At 41.9% G+C, this 14,465-nt stretch overlaps 1 protein-coding gene across 1 annotated transcript in view; it reads left to right on the forward strand.

Moving 5' to 3' along the window:
* Nucleotides 1-14,465, forward strand: part of GPR63 (G protein-coupled receptor 63) — an 89,251-nt gene that overhangs the window by 59,908 nt on the left and 14,878 nt on the right. The gene's annotated exons all lie outside the window — the stretch shown is intronic.

Below are 14,465 nucleotides of genomic sequence, written 5' to 3' on the forward strand. Positions count from 1 at the left end.
CTTCTCAAATGCCTATGAAAATTCTGAACATGGCAGCACACAGTGCTGTTCACACTGAAGCGTTAGCGTCCTGGCAAAACTGACGCCTCATGTCAAGTCAGGAGGAGTTGATGCCTCCCATTCAAGTCTATGGTGCCAGGCGTGTGCTGTTGCGGAGCGTTAATACCATTATACCACAAGTTCATTATAGGTGTTTGTGGTGCAGTTTTAACACTTGGCAAACGCCTATCAACCGCCTCAAAACCGCGCAGGGGGTGCGCTTGGGGAGCGTTAAAAACGTTTCCCAAATGCCTGTCTAACGCCTGTCAAACGCTATAGGGGCGTTTGGCAAGAATTAGAAATAAAGTCAAGTGTGAACGGGCCGTTAAAATAGTGACCCTGTTACACCTGCCTTATAAAAGAACAGGTGCTATACTTACTTTAAAGTGGCTTTTGTCTTGAAACCCTTCTTCTTCTTCACTGCTTTCCAATTGCTGCAGGTGTTTGGTTGGATGAGTTGAATACCTGCTTTCCCCAGTTGTACACAATGACTCCTTCCACAGGCTTGTATGTCCTGTAGCTAGGAGTAGGTATTTACACACTAGAAGTGTGGAATCCCTGGGAGGACTGAAGCAGTGGTTTTTCAGTAATCAGGCTAGTAATAAGGTATGTATATGTATTTTTTGTGGATGTGGCCGCAAGAGGAAAATTGGCCCTAGATTGAACTGGAAGATAGTGTGATTGAGAGACAAAGAGCCAAGGAATACTTCGAATGAGATACAAGCTGAACTCCAAGGTCAAGGTACATCAGTGTCTGATCACACATCTGTTGCTTTTAAACTGAAGTGGGCTTAAAGGAAGAAGACCCAGGAGGTCTTCACTCCATGGTTAAAAGATAAACATAAAAAGCCAGATTGGAATTTGCTAAAATACCGTATATACTCGAGTATAAGCCGACCCGAATATAAGCCGAGGTACCTAATTTTACCACAAAAAACTGGGAAAAACTATTGACTCGAGTATAAGCCGAGGGTGGGAAATGAGGCACCTACTAGTCAATGTAAAAAATTGGTGTCAGTGGGAGGAATAGTGCCCCATCATTGGTGTCAGTGGGAGGAATAGTGCCCCATCATTGGTGTCAGTGGGAGGAATAGTGCCCCATCATTGGTGTCAGTGGGAGGAATAGTGCCACATCATTGGTGTCAGTGGGAGGAATAGTGCCCCATCATTGGTGTCAGTGGGAGGAATAGTGCCCCATCATTAGTATCAGTGGGAGGAATAATGCCCCATCATTGGTGTCAGTGGGAGGAATAGTGCCCCATCATTGGTGTCAGTGGGAGGAATAGTGCCCCATCATTGGTGTCAGTGGGAGGAATAGTGCCCCATCATTGGTATTAGTGGCAGGAATAGTGCCCCATCATTGGTGTCAGTGGGAGGAATAGTGCCCCATCATTGGTGTCAGTGGAAGGAATAGTGCCCCATCATTGGTGTCAGTGGGAGGAATAGTGCCCCATCGTTGGTGTCAGTGGGAGGAATAGTGCCCCATTGTTGGTGTCAGTGGCAGGAATAGTGCCCCATCATTGGTGTCAGTGGGAAGAATAGTGCCACATCATTGGTGTCAGTGGGAGGAATAGTGCCCCATCATTGGTGTCAGTGGGAGGAATAGTGCCCCATCATTAGTATCAGTGGGAGGAATAGTGCCCCATCATTGGTGTCAGTGGGAGGAATAGTGCCCCATCATTTGTGTCAGTGGGAGGAATAGTGCCCCATCATTGGTATCAGTGGTAGGAATAGTGCCCCATCATTGGTGTCAGTGGGAGGAATAGTGCCCCATTCATTGGTGTCAGTGGGAGGAATAGTGCCCCATCATTAGTATCAGTGGGAGGAATAGTGCCCCATCATTGGTGTCAATGGGAGGAATAGTGCCCCATTCATTGGTGTCAGTGGGAGGAGTAGTGCCCCATCATTGGTGTCAGTGGGAGGAATAGTGCCCCATCGTTGGTGTCAGTGGGAGGAATAGTGCCCCATCGTTGGTGTCAGTGGGAGGAATAGTGCCCCATCGTTGGTGTCAGTGGGAGGAATAATGCCCCATCATTAGTATCAGTGACACCAATGATGCGGCACTATTCCTCCCACTGACACCAATGACACTTGCTGACCCCTGTTGCAGTATGGTGCTGCTGCAGCCAGCATATGTGGTTGCAGCAGCACCTCTGCACTGCACACTTACCGGCTTTTCCCTCACTCGATTTTCGCGGGTCCGCTCGGCTCCGCCTCCTCGCCCGTGATTGGCCGCCTGTGTACCTTTCCTGAGCTACAGTTCTGGCGGCCAATCACCGGTGAGGAGGCGGAGCCGAGCAGCAGGAGTGAGGGAGTGGCCGGAGTGACGGAAGGAGCAGCGCTTCCTGGATGGATCATCGGGATCCAGGTAAGAGACAGCAGCCCTCTGCCCACCCCTGTACGCGCCCCCCTTGACGGGGGGGCGCGCCCCACTATCTGCAGATGTTGACTTGAGTATAAGCCGAGGGGGCCGTTTTTCAGCACAAAAAATGTGCTGAAAAACTCGGCTTATACTCGAGTATATACGGTACATATTAACAAGCCACAGTGCTTCCAGGACAATATCCTTTGGACAGATGAGAAGAATTGAAGAATTTCGGCAAGTCACATCAGGACTGTTTACAGATGAAAAGCTTTTAAATAAAAGACCACTTTACCTGCTATAAAATATGGAGAAGGCTCAAGTATGTTTTAGGGCTGCTTTTCTGCTTCTGGGCATGGGCATACCTTGAATCTGTGCAGGGTGCAATGAAATCTCAAGACTGTCAAGGAATTGTGAAGGCATACGTACCACCCAGTGTCAGAAAGCTCTGTCTGTCGCAGCTCATGGGTCCTCCAACAGGATAATGACCTCAAAACATACAGCTAAAGGCACCCAAGATTGGCTAAGAACTAAATGCTGGACTGTTCTCGAGTGGCCTTCCATGAGCCCTGATCTGTATGCTATCGAACATCAATGGAAAGGGCTAAAGCATGCAGTCTGAGAAAGGCACCCTTCAAACCGTGGGCAGCTGAAGCAGTGTGCCAAACCTACCTGTTGGCAGGTGCAGAAGTCTCGTTGAGAGCTACAGAAATTGATGCCCTCTAATGGTCCAGGCACACTAGGGGCAGAAAAAAATACCAGAACCTCTGGCAGAAAAAAACGCCAATAAAAATGCTCATAGTGGCGTGTACTGCAGAAGAATTTTTTGAGAGTTTATGCTTTTATAAACTTATTTTTTTCCAAAATCTTCCCCTCCTCTCCTTTTTCAATGTACACTTGAAAACTCAGAAGGCTTCTAAACACTGTGTTTATGCACGTTTATGAACATTAAGCATTTTTCTGCTTGAAAGCTTCTCTCAAAATCGTGATTCTGAAGGGGTTTTTTTTCTCTCTAAACGATCCTATGCAAATATACCTGTAAACTCCATAATGTGAACGGACACATAGGCTAACATAAAGCTGCTTCTACAGGCTGAAGAAAAAAAGCAAAAACCTCTATAAGCAGCACTTTTCTGACTGTTTAGGTTTATTAGTTTAGGTGTCCCCTCAGTTTTTTACATGCCATATTCATTTGTTTTATTATTTCAAATATTTTATTACATGTGGAAGAAACAATGATGAATGGCAGTTACTTTGGTTAGTTTCCAGTTAGAGAAAATTGTGGGTTCTTCTTTCTCGTGGAGGGGTACCAACAAATTCTTCCTCAGCTGTATGAGTAATGGGGATCATCCAGAAATCTCTCTGTGTCCTTTTGCACAGATGTTTAAAGTGCATAGGCAATAAACCAGGTCCACAAGTGTCATCCATAACATTGCATGGGCTTCTCTTGTACTGTGTGCATATTTTCTTTTACAATGAATTTTATTGTAGAATAGATAACATCAGAGAAACAGAAGCACTGACCTACAAAAATAAAATGTACAAATTTTCTGATGAATAGTACAGTAAATGCACTGATATATAGACAAGCAAACAAACAAACAAGTACACAATCGCAGTATATGAAGAGGGAAAATAAAACACAATAAGTTGCAAAAATGGCAGACAATGAGTTAATAAACTAAGATCAAAGATTATCACAAAATCCGCATACAGAAGGCAGGAAAAATAGAACACGGAGCCTCGCTGGATGTACATTGGTACTCCATACCCAGGACTCCCGAGGAAGTCCAAAAGGTAGATATAGTATTGCTGGTACAGTACTTTAAACAAAAGTTACAATCAATGCAAATATCATGAAAACAGGCTGAACAGAAAAGAGAAAGAGAGGAACAAAGAAAAAAGAGACAAAAAACAAAGAAAGGGCTACAGGTGATCGTGACGGAAAAATAAATAAAAATAAATCTTATATCGATAAAAGGGTCTGGTCAAATCTCGGCGGTTGGGCTATATCAAGCCAGGGACACCAGGTCTGCAGAAACTTTGTGTGGGTATCAAACAGTATAGCCGTCAGTTTCTCATTAACCATTATAAAATTCATCTGATTTTTGACTGCTTCGAAGCTGAGGAGGGGGGTCTTCCAAGCCCTCACGGTTATTAGTTTGGTAGCCATGAATAGATGAGATGCCAGCTGCCGCTCAGGACGAAGTAGGCCCACTAATGGTTTAAATAATAGCACCTCATATGGGTTGCGCCTAATGTTTGTGTGAAACATAGTGCGGAGAAGGGCATAAACCCTAATCCACAGTCTGCAAACCTTGAGGCAAGTCCACCAAATATGGGCCATGGTGCCTATTTGTTGACAACCCCAAATGCAAGTCAGGGAGTATGCGGGGATAAAACGAGCCAGACGGGCAGGCGTGTAATACCATCTATAAAGGACCTTATAGGCATTATATAAAATAATAACATTCCTTGAACATTTAGACAATGCTTGGGTCATGATCCGCCAGTCTTGCTGATCTAGACTGTATTGTGTGCATATTTTCATTTTGTTAAATCACCAAAAATTGCTTCAAAACTTGTAACTAAAAACAGAGCTTCTGTTAATGTAACACAGGAAGAGACTCTAGTGTCACCTTCTGTAGGCTGTCTGCCTACCTACCTTCAATTTGTTGTTTAGCAGTCGTACACAGTAATATGGAATTTTAAAGTGATTGTAAAGGTTATTTTTTTTTTTTTCAAATAACAAACATATCATACTTACCTGTTCTCTGCAATAGTTTTGCACAGAGCGGCCCCAAACCTCTTCTTCAGATGTCTCCCGTTGGTGCTTCTGCTCCTCCTCTTCCCAATTTGCCCCCATAGCAACCCACCTGCTATGGGGGCAGGTGTGCGGGCTCAACCACAAGCTGGGCTGTGTGCATCTTTAGACACTCACAGCACGGCTCAGCCCCACCCCCAGCTGGCTTCTCAGAGGATTTGACTGACAGCAGCAACAGCCAATGGCTCCCTCTGCTTCCTATTCTCTGTGGGAAGAAAGCGAGGGGAGAAGAGCTTCTGCAGACAGTCACAACACTGGATTCAGAGCGGGCTCAGGTAAGTGTTTAAGGGAGGGCGGGGTAGGAGCAATTTATGAAAGGTTTTTATCTTAATGCAAAGAATACATTAGGGTAAAAAAAAATCCATTAGAACCGCTTTAATGTAAAGAAAGAGTACATGCAATTGTACATAGCACAGTTTAAAAATAGTTTTGGTGACATGTTTCAGTTGAGTGTATTTATTGTTATTCTCCACGCATGCTATTTTATATTATGTTTCAGTGGGATTTTATCATTAGTCTCCACGCGTGCTATTTTATGTTAGTTTGAGCTATACTTGTGCTGCTAGAGTTATCTTGATTAATTGACCATATTGCAATGTTCACAGTTGCCTTTGTAAAATGTTTATCTCTCTTGCCCTTAGTGTTCACTTATCCGCATTCATCAGCAGAATGGTTTCTGCAGCTTTTGACTTCAAAAAATGTACAAATGCTATTTTTTAATCTTTTGATTTTCTTTTTTTTTTCTATTGGGTATCTTTTGCAGATGGAAATGGACTGGAATTTAGGATACTCTTACTAGATAGATTATATGGTTGCTATGGAGACAGCTGGGTCATAAATGAGGCCCCAGCTGAGGTATCTCTGTCATTTCAAAGAACTCTCCAAAGCTTAACCCCTTCTAGACAGGAGAGATGTATATAATATAACCTATGTTTAATTTGTACTCTTAATTACACCGGCTTATTCATTTTACAAAATAGTAATTTTAGCTGTAATTAGTACATTTTCTTTTTAATTTCTCTTAAACAATAAACCCCAATCCTCAGATGTTATTGAAACACCTATTTCACTTGATCTGGCTAGTAACATAACTCCACTATTAGAGTACCTACATTATAGATTGAGGGAGCAACAGAAACACCTTTGAGTGCCCATTCACATATATGCGGATTGTATGTGGCTTGAACCGCATCCAATCCGCATGACATGTAAAAAAAAACATTGTTTCCTATGGTGCCTCTTCACATATGTCCCGTGCGCTGGCAGTGCGGATTCAGTGCGGTTTTAAAAAGAGTTGTGTCCGATTTCTGAGCGGTCCGGTTCAGGTACGGATTACAGGCTATTGACTTCTAAACTGCATATGCATGAACAAAATAGGGTCCTGAGCTAATCCTGTCCTGAACATGATGTGAACCTGTGAACAACTACCATATCAATTAGCTGTGAAACCTGAGCTTCAATCTGCACCGCATGTGTGAATCAGCTCTGAACAGCAGTGTTGTCAGTCAGTTGGGAGGGGAATGTTCGATGTTCTAGAAGATTAAAATACACTAACAAATTGAAGCCAAACTCCAGTCAACACTTTATAACCAATTACAGCAGTAGTTGTATTTCTTTTGAAATAAAGCTGATCATGGTAAGCACCCTGTCTGTAATGAATGCAGCTGCAGGACAACTTGTTCTGAGAAACAGCAGACTGATACAGGTTCGTCTGTACCAAACATGTTCCAGGAGCTCCATAACCAGTATGCATGACAACGCTGGGTCCAACCTGACCCTTCTCACACTGTAATAGGGCATCCCACTGTCAAAATATTTCATATATATATATATATATATATATATATATGTATATACAGTCGTGTTCAAAATAATAGCAGTCAGACATCTAACCTGATCAATCACTGTTTTTGGTGTAAATGATATTTCTACATGGCAAATAATTTACTAGCAGGTGTAGTAGAGTAATAGAAATCCAACAGACCCAACAGTCATGACATGCATGCTGCTGATTCTGTGTCATTGAATCACTCATTGAAGGGGGCATGTTCAAAATAATAGCAGTGTGGAGTTCTATTAGTGAGGTCATTCATTCTTTGATAAACAGGTGGCAATTATTGCCCTTATTTAAGGAAGGAAGGCAGCAAATGTTGTACATGCTGGTTACAGTGCATTTCTCTCTGAAATTCTGAGGAAAATGGGTCGTTCCAGACATTGTTCAGAAGAACAGCGTACCTTGATTAAAATGTTGATTGGAGAGGGGAAAACATATAAAGAAGTGCAGAAAATGATAGGCTGCTCAGCTAAAATGATCGCAAATGCTTTAAAATGGCAACCAAAATCTGAAAGACGTGGAAGAAAGCGAAAAACTACCATTCGAATGGATAGAAGAATAGCCAAAATGGCAAGGACTCAGCCAACAATCAGCTCCAGGAAGATCAAAGAAGGTCTAAAGTTACCTGTGAGTACTGTTACAATTAGAAGACGCCTATGTGAAGCCAAGCTATCTGCAAGAAGCCCCCGCAAAGTCCCACTGTTGAAAAAAAGACGTGCTGAAGAGGTTAGAATTTTCCAAAGAGCACATTGACTAGCCTAAATAGAAATGGCGCAACATTTTGTGGACTGATGAAAGTAAGATTGTTCTTTTTGGGTCTAGTGGCCGGAGACAGTTTGTCAGACGACCCCCAAACACTGAATTCAAGCCACAGTACACTGTGAAGACAGTGAAGCATGGTTGCGCAAGCATCATGATATGGGGATGTTTCTCATACTACGGTGTTGGGCCTATTTATCGCATACCAGGGATCATGGATCAGTTAGAATACATCAGAATACTTGAAGAGGTCATGCTGCCTTATGCTGTAGAGGAAATGCCCTTGAAATGGGTGTTCCAACAAGACAACGACCCCAAACACACCAGTAAACGTGCAACATCTTGGTTCCAGACCAACAAGATTGACGTTATGGAGTGGCCAGCCCAATCCCCGGATCTTAATCCAATAGAAAACTTGTGGGGTGACATCAAAAATGCAGTTTCTGAGGCAAAACCAAGAAATAGAGAAGAACTGTGGAATGTAGTCCAATCATCCTGGGCTGGAATACCTGTTCACAGGTGCCAGAAATTGGTTGACTCCATGCAACACAGATGTACAGCAGTTCTCAGAAACAGTGCTTATACAACTAAATATTAATTAAGTGATTCAAAGGAAAGCAAAATCTTCAAACATTTTTCAGTTTATATAGTGAATGTTTGAGTTTGTAAAGAAGAATACAAACACTGCTATTTTTTTGAAAAGTCTAATATTCACTTTTCTTCAATTTTTTTTGGGGAACAACACAAATTTGATATATTTTTCTTTGTTTTCCTTTGGAATATAATGTGTAGTGTTCCCAATGCATTTGTGTGTATGGAAAGCTATTAGAAGGTTTTTGAGCTTTATTCACTTTTTTCAACACACTGCTATTATTTTGAACACAACTGTGTGTATATATAGTGGGGCAAAAAAGTATTTAGTCAGCCACCAATTGTGCAAGTTCTCCCACTTAAAAAGATGAGAGAGACCTGTAATTTGCATCATAGCTAGACCTCAACTGTGAGAGACAAAATGAGAAAAAAAAATGAATTTACAAAATAGAAGGTGAGTGAACAGAAGAAAAATCTAAATCAAATCAATATTTGGTGTGACTACCCTTGGCTTCAAACCAGCATCAGTTCTTACACTTGCACACTTTGTACACTTGCACAAAGTCCAGGATTTTGTAGGATTAGAGTCAGGTGTATGACTAATCAATTATAACAAGCAGGTGCTAATGATCATCAATTTCATATGTAGGTTGAAACACAGTCATTAACTGATACTGAAACAGCTGTGTAGAATGCTAAAAACTGGGTGTGCAGGACCAAACTCTGCTATTAAGGTTGTGGAAGACCATTTCAAGTCACAGGTCACACACATAGCAAGACTGTTATACTGCATCAGCAAGTTCTCTTCCAGACAAAGATTTCAAAGCAGATTGGGGTTTCAAGATGTGCTGTTCAAGCTCTTTTGAAGGAGCACAAAGAAACAGGCAACGCTGAATACTGTAGACACAGTGGTCGGCCAAGAAAACTTAATGCAGCAGGTGAAAGACACATCATGCTTACTTCCCTTGACATAGGAAGATGTCCTGCAGTGTCATCAACACTGAAGTGACGGAAACCAGTGGGACCCAGGTACACCCATCATGGAAGAATTGCAGCCAAAAAGACATACCTTGGATGTGAAAATAAGGCTAAGCAACTCAACTATACATGAAAACATAGGAACTGGGGTGCAGAAAAATGGCAGTATGTGCTCTGGACCGAGTGTTATCGGCTGCAGCAGGACAATGACCTCAAACATAAAGCCAATTTCATTAAGAAATGCCTAAAAGTGATGATTTGCCTCCACAGAGCCCTGATCTTAACATCACAGAGTCTGGATTTCATGAAGAGATGGAAGGATTTGAGCTAGCCTACACCCACAACTGTGGTTAGTTCTCCAAGATGTTTGGATCAACTTACCTGCTGAGTTCCTTCAAAAACTGTGTGTAAGTGCTGATTCACACATGTGCAGTGTGGATTGAAGCTCAGGTTTCGCAGCTAATTGACACAGTAACTGTTCACTGGTTCAGGTCAGGGTTACATCAGGTTCAGGACAGGATCAGCTCAAGATTTTATCCTATTCACCCATGTCAGGTTTAGAAATTGTTTCAATAGAATTCAATAGCTTGTAATCTGCACCGCTCAGAATTCGTACATGACTCTTTTTTTTTTTAAACAGCACTGAATCTGTACGTCTGCCTTTAAACACACATGAAATCTAATGGCATCCCAGTGTTAATTCATAGGGTTCAATATTGAGTTGGCCCACCCTTTGCAGCTATAACAGCTTCAGCTCTTCTGGAAAGGCTGTCCACAAGGTTTAGGAGTGTGTCTATGGGAATGTTTGAGCATCCTCTCAGAAGCGCATTTTGTGAGGTCAGGCACTGATGTCGGATGAAAAGACCTGGTTCACAGTCTCCGCTTTAATTCACCTCCAAAGGTGTTTTATCGGGTTGAAGTCAGGACTCTGTTTCAGGCCAGTCAAGTTCCTCTACCCCAAACTCGCTCATCTATGTCTTTATGGACCTTGCTTTGTGCACTGGTACGCAGTCATGTTGGAACAGGAAGGGGCCATCCCCAAACTGTTCCCACAAAGTTGGGAGCATGAAATTGTCCAAAATGTCTTGGTATGCTAATGCTTTAAGAGTTCCCTTCACTTGAGCGAAGGGGCCAAGCTCAACCCCTGAAAAGCAACCCCACACCATAATCTGCCCTCCACCAAACTTTACACTTTACACAGTGCAGTCAGGCAAGTGCCGTTCTCTTGGAAACTGCCAAACCCAGATACATCCATCAGATTGCTAGACAGAGAAGCGTGATTCGTCACTCTAGAGAACACGTCTCCACTGCTCCAACGCTTTACATTGAACTTGGAGATGTAAAGCTTGGATGTAGCTGCTCAGCCATGGAAACCAAATCCATGAAGCTCTCTACAAACTGTTGTGCTAATCTGAAGGCTACATGAAGTTTGGATGTCTTTTAGCTATTGACTCTGCAGTCAGTTGGCAACTTCTGCGTACTGTGCAGTTCAGCATGTTCTGATCCCGCTCTGTCATTTTACTTTGCCCCAATACTTTGGCTGAGGGCTTGAGGGCTGACAATGGCTGAGTTGCTGTTGTTCCCAGTTGTTTACACTAACAGTTGACGGTGGAATATTTAGTAGCGAGGAAATTTTGCGAATGGACTTATTGCACAAGTGGCAACCTATCACGGTACCACGCTTGAATTCACTGAGCTCCTGAGAGCGACTCATTCTTTCACAAATGTTTGTAGAAGCAATCTACATGCCTTGGGTGTTTGCTTTTATACACCTGTGGCCATGGAGGTGATTGGAACACCTGAATCCAATGATTTGGAGGGGTGTCCCAATACTTTTGGTAATATAGTGTATGTGAACAGGCACCATAGGAAGCAATGTTATTTCACATATCATGCAGATTGGATGTGGTTCAATTTTTTTTACTTTTTTTATTTATTTTTTTATTATTACATTTTTTCTCGTTTTTTAAGATTTTTTTTCATATTGCACTATGACCAAAGTAGTATAATGTTACCATAGTAACATTGTACTACTTTGCGGAAAAAAAATAAATGAATACTGATCACTTCCCCAATTTGATTATAGCAAAGAATTTCTTTGCTATAACCAAGCATTTAACTGAATGAAATCGATTCATTCAGGTCTTTTTTGTTGTGATTAGCTCTGTTTGGCCACAACTAATCACATGACACAGATGGGCTGTGATTGGCCAAGCCTGTGCATGTGATTGCTGCGACCATTCACAGCTAGACATACTTGTATACAATGGATGGCATGAAAGGAAGCCATCCATTGTATACAACTGTCATGCGACCTGCTATGATTGGTCACAGCAGGTCACATGGTACTGGCAATGGGGCCGGTACACAGATCTGTCATCAGCCGTGTCCGAGGTACACGGCCGGTGACAGATCTAGCCATAGCGCGGCACTGCGGGCACGTGCAAAGCGCGTTCCGGGAAGGAGGCCATATGGTGTCCCCCCGGAGGGACGAAGTGTTCGCCCAGCCGCGATTTGACCATAGCCTGAGCGGCAAGTGGTTAAAGAGTCACGTCCGATCAATAATCCTTTGATTGCCCCTAGATGTTAACCACTTCCCAGCCAATGTCAGTAAAGTGACAATGTACAGTATTATATCTGATCACTGTATTAGTGTCACTATTGATGTCAACATCCGTTAGTGTACTTCCCAGGCAGCATCAGTTAGTGCCAGATTACCTTCCACACTATTACAGTCCCAGTTTAAGTTACTGATCACTGCCATTACCAGAATAGCATAATAACTGCTTAAATTCCAGTATATATACTATAGTTTTTAGACACTATAACTTTCACACATACCAATTGATGTACACTCATTGGGATTCTTTTTTTTTTTTTTTTTTTTTTTACCAAAGACGTGTAGCGGAATACATTTTGCTCTAAATTTATGAAGAAATTTATAACAGAAAGTAGAAAATATTTGGGGTTTTTTTTCAAGATTTTATTTTCTTCATTTATATAATAACAAATAACCCTGTGATGAAAAAAAGCTCTATTTGTGTGAAAAAAAATTATAAAAACTTATTTGGGTACAGCTTTGCATGACTAAACCATTGGCTGGTTAAAATAGTGCAGTGCTGAATAGCAAAAATCCCTGGTCAAGAGACTGTCTCATTCAGTTCAGGGCAAAATGACACTTCTTGCCGCATTCCCAACAAAGTTATGCTCCCTGCGCTCCACCTCCTCCAATTTAGAGCTCTCACAAATACCCAGTGCGTCAGTGCTTTTTGGGTGGAGCATTAAACCACCTCCCAGAATTCCATGGTCAGTCGCCAGATGCAAACACTGTGGGGATGTATTTTTGAAAGATTTTTTTAACTTGGCAGATTCACTTGATAATTCATTTAGGATTTTAATGTTGCCTTTGCCATGCATTGTGTTGATTTGCTTTTAGTGTACTAAACAAGTCAATTTGAGTGCATTGAAAATTTGGTCCAAACTAAAGTTGAGTTCTGAAAACTTGCTTCTAAGCAATAGTGCTTATTATGGTCAGCAAAGAAGTAACTGAACTCCATTTCTTCCCCTCATTAGGATGAATACAACAAACATGGTCTACCTGCTGAGCAATTTAGTTTTCATGCAGATGTTTCTCCACCTCACTTTGCAATGTAATTTAGGTGATTTTGGAATGTTTCTGCTGATGATAGCAGAACCCCCCGTGTGACAGAACGCCTATCACCCCGATTGGGTGATCCCGTCAGAGAACCACTTCCTCGCCACTGGGACACAGGACCAAGGTATTATAGCTGGGAATTACACCCAAGACTAGACGAGACTAGCTTAGATGCCAAACAGGAACTCTTTATTGAACAGAAAACACAGGTTTTTATACAATCCAGATATGGGGCCAATCCCCTCATGAACAATAAAACAAATGTTACATTTTGGGATAAATATCCCACACTGATTAGGTAAGAGCTTGATCAAAACAGTACAGCTAACAGTGATCTAATTGACAGTAAGCTATACAACAGCCAGATACTCAGAAAATGCTTTCATTAATCAGGTAGCCCACCGCAGACAGATCAGCAACAAACCCACCCCTTAAACCTTGTATAATCTTTCCATCAGAAGACAAAACCCATACAAAATTCTAACAGTCTAAAAAGTGGAATTAGTTTATTTCCATAGATTTCTTGAAGGAGATTGTTGATAAATATTTCTGTCCCAAATAGAGAAGCTTCTCCAACCCAGTCCGCATGAGGACCACCATATTTCCTCTGACCATTAATCTGTACAAGATTAATATTACATCTTTCCATCCGTTCCAGCAGGGAAGATTTATTGTCTTTATGCAGCTAACTAATCTAAGCCTCGCTCTCAGCATTCATCACGTTGTTGTCCATCATTAGAGAATGATCTGCTCTCTCCATGGGCCATAATCAGTGGACAGAAGGTTAGCCCCTAGTACCTTCCAAAAGCCCCTGTCATGGTTTGGTCTGTCACACATCACCTTGCTGCTTTCTTGCAAGCCAGCAAGACATTTTCCACAGCCAACAATCAATTTTAAACCTACCTTTGAAAGTTTGATTGCGCTTGGAGAGGCAGAGAGTGAGGAGTCTGCATCACACAGTCATTTTCTATTGCAGTCCTGCTACCTGACCCTCTGTTCTGCTAGAAATTACATTGAACTAATTAAAAAAATTGAATTAACTTTTTAATTCTAGAACAGATATGCTTATTGGTGCCTTTTCTGGTGAGTGGTCAGTGTGCCTGTGTGCCCGGGCGGGTGTTTTTATGTTATGACAACGTTGTCATTTGGGTTTTATACTGTGCAGGGTGGAGGGTTAATTGTATTTACATTTTGATATTTTTCAATAAAACACATCTTTTAAGCCACAGATTGTTTCTCTGTTGGGTCTTCTTTTTTGTGGGTCCTTTACTCACATATTCAGGTTGTTGTCATGTTTATTGGATAGACATGGGCTCCTAATTTTATAAAACCAAAACTATTTTATTGACCATTGTACTTTAATGGGCAGCACAGTGGCTAAATGGTTAGCATTTATGCTGGCAGTAATAGGGTTGTTGGTTCA

The sequence above is a fragment of the Staurois parvus genome, unplaced genomic scaffold (genome assembly GCF_062004578.1).
Source record: "Staurois parvus isolate SC_StPar_1 unplaced genomic scaffold, SC_StPar_1.0 ptg000048l, whole genome shotgun sequence".
In the NCBI taxonomy this organism is placed as follows: domain Eukaryota; kingdom Metazoa; phylum Chordata; class Amphibia; order Anura; family Ranidae; genus Staurois; species Staurois parvus.